This window comes from Montipora capricornis, unplaced genomic scaffold (genome assembly GCF_036669925.1).
Source record: "Montipora capricornis isolate CH-2021 unplaced genomic scaffold, ASM3666992v2 scaffold_468, whole genome shotgun sequence".
In the NCBI taxonomy this organism is placed as follows: domain Eukaryota; kingdom Metazoa; phylum Cnidaria; class Anthozoa; order Scleractinia; family Acroporidae; genus Montipora; species Montipora capricornis.
In genome coordinates, this window is record NW_027180204.1 from 89,661 (window position 1) to 90,000 (window position 340).

A 340-nucleotide genomic window follows, 5' to 3' on the forward strand; every position below is an offset into this window, starting at 1 on the left:
CGCTGATTGGTTTTCATAGTCAGTGCCAGTTCTTTCCGAGTAAAAACAATCTAACACTCAATTTCACTGGTTGAACGGCGATAGTGCCACAAAACCGGTTTTGAGCGCAAGGACTGCTACTTAAACAAAACTGGCGGTGGAAGGCAGTGAATTCGAGTGAGTATTTAGACTAGGTTTACACTAGAGGAAATTGTTCCGGATTCGTGATGAATCCGGAACGTTTTAGTACCGGATTAGTTTTGCCGTTTACACAAAAGTGGACGAATCCGACAGAAAACCTTCCCGGTTTGGTCGTGTCTCCGGAGATTTTGAATCCAGAATCTAAAGTGGGAACTTTGAA